Source organism: Arachis hypogaea, chromosome 2 (assembly GCF_003086295.3).
Source record: "Arachis hypogaea cultivar Tifrunner chromosome 2, arahy.Tifrunner.gnm2.J5K5, whole genome shotgun sequence".
Taxonomy (NCBI): domain Eukaryota; kingdom Viridiplantae; phylum Streptophyta; class Magnoliopsida; order Fabales; family Fabaceae; genus Arachis; species Arachis hypogaea.
The window spans coordinates 61,599,271-61,601,156 of NC_092037.1; positions in this window are offsets into that span (position 1 = coordinate 61,599,271).

Here is a 1,886-nt window from a genome sequence, read left to right on the forward strand (position 1 = left end):
GGTATGCCTAGCTATTAAAAAGGGGCTAGTGAATGTGATAACTTGCGAGTGAAGCAAGGGAAAAATGAATGATCAATGAGGATCAAGATGATTATGTGAGATGTGGAGGATGATGGTGGAAGTGCTTGTTATGCCATTGGCCGAAGGGCCGTGATTATTTATGAATATGGCTGGTTATGGATTTAACCGTGAGCTGGAATAGCTGTGTATGCTATGAATATTGGCTGGTTCTGGATTGAACCGTGAGCCGGAATGGCTAGTATGGATGTTGATCCATGGATGAGAATTCACGCATGTTGATGCTGAATTATTGATAATTGTGATTTGCACTTCCACTATCAGAGATACGAGTTTCCCTGGGTAGTAGCAGTGGCTAGCCACCACGTGCTCCAGGTCGAGGCTTGAGACTCTGTTGACCCTATGTCGTAAGTGTGGCCGGGCACTGTGAAAGGCCCGGATGAGCTCGAACCCCCGTAAATATTCACCAGTGAGGGTGATGTATATGGATCATGTTTATGACCAAGTTTATAACGAGTACAACTCGAGTTTGGGGATGCACGACAGAGGGACAGTCCAATGGTTAGCGACCAGGACTTGTCGGGTTGGCTATATAACCGACAAGATGATATCATCGGCCACTAGGGACAGGCATTCATCATATGCATACTATGTGAATTGTTTGAGATTGCCTATTTGACTGCATATTACTTGCTAATTGTCTAAATGTCTTAACTGCTCCTACTTGTATATTCTTTGTCTGATATAACTGTGTTTGCTATAATATACTCCTGCTGGTGGTTGGGAGGTTTGAAGGAATTGGAAAGGGAAGTATTAGTTAGACTGAGGAATCTTTAGTCAGATGCCCTTATATGGTTTAGCTTGTTTATAAGCTTTGATATTTCCTGGAGGGAGTTCTAGGATTGCCTTCGGCTTTCCTCCATTATTATGTATTATATATGTGGAAGCTGTTACCTGCTGGGAACCTCTGGTTCTCACCCATGCGGATTTTGTGGTTTTCAGATGCAGGACGTGAGGTTTCCCGCTGAGGCATGCTGGAGACTTCTTGATTGCGAAGATTCCTTGTTCTTGGGGACCATGTTTTTGGTTTATATGCTTTGCTTAGATACGTATATCTCCATTAAATAATACAAACTGTGATGACTCCTCTTATGGGAGATTTTGGAGAATAGGTTTTCTGTATTTGTGTCCCTTTGGGTTTCCTTTGGGGTTTTCCTTATTTTATCATATGTATATATATTGTTATGCTCGGACCGGTTATCTTCGCATCCGGATCTTGAGTCTTGATATTCCTGTTTTTGACACTCTTTTGTATATATATAATCACGCGTTGGGTTATCCTTGTTCGTTATGTTATTGTTCGGAGTGTTGCGCTTTAAGGTTGCGGTTTTTGTTTACCCCTTTTTCTACAAAGGCTCCTAGTTATAATTAATTATTCATATTACTATACGTACTAATTTTTGTTTTAGAGGTCGTAATACCTTGCCATCTCTGAATTATGACTTAAGCATAAGACTTTGTATGGTAGGGTGTTACAATGATGAGTGTCACGGATCATCACATTCATCAAGTTTAGGAGCAAGTGATATCTTAGAATAGAAGCAAGCGTGATTGAATGAAAAACAGTAGTAATTGCATTAATCCATCAAGACACAGCAGAGTTCCTCACCCCCAACCATGGGGTTTAGAGACTCATGCCGTCAAAGATACAATAAGAAACGTGTAATGTCATGAGGTAGAGATACAATGTCAAAAGGTCCTATTAATAGTGAACTAGTAACCTAGGGTATACAGAAATGAGTAAATGACGTAAAAATCCACTTCCAGGGTCCACTTGGTGTGTGCTTGGGCTGAGCATTGAAACTTTC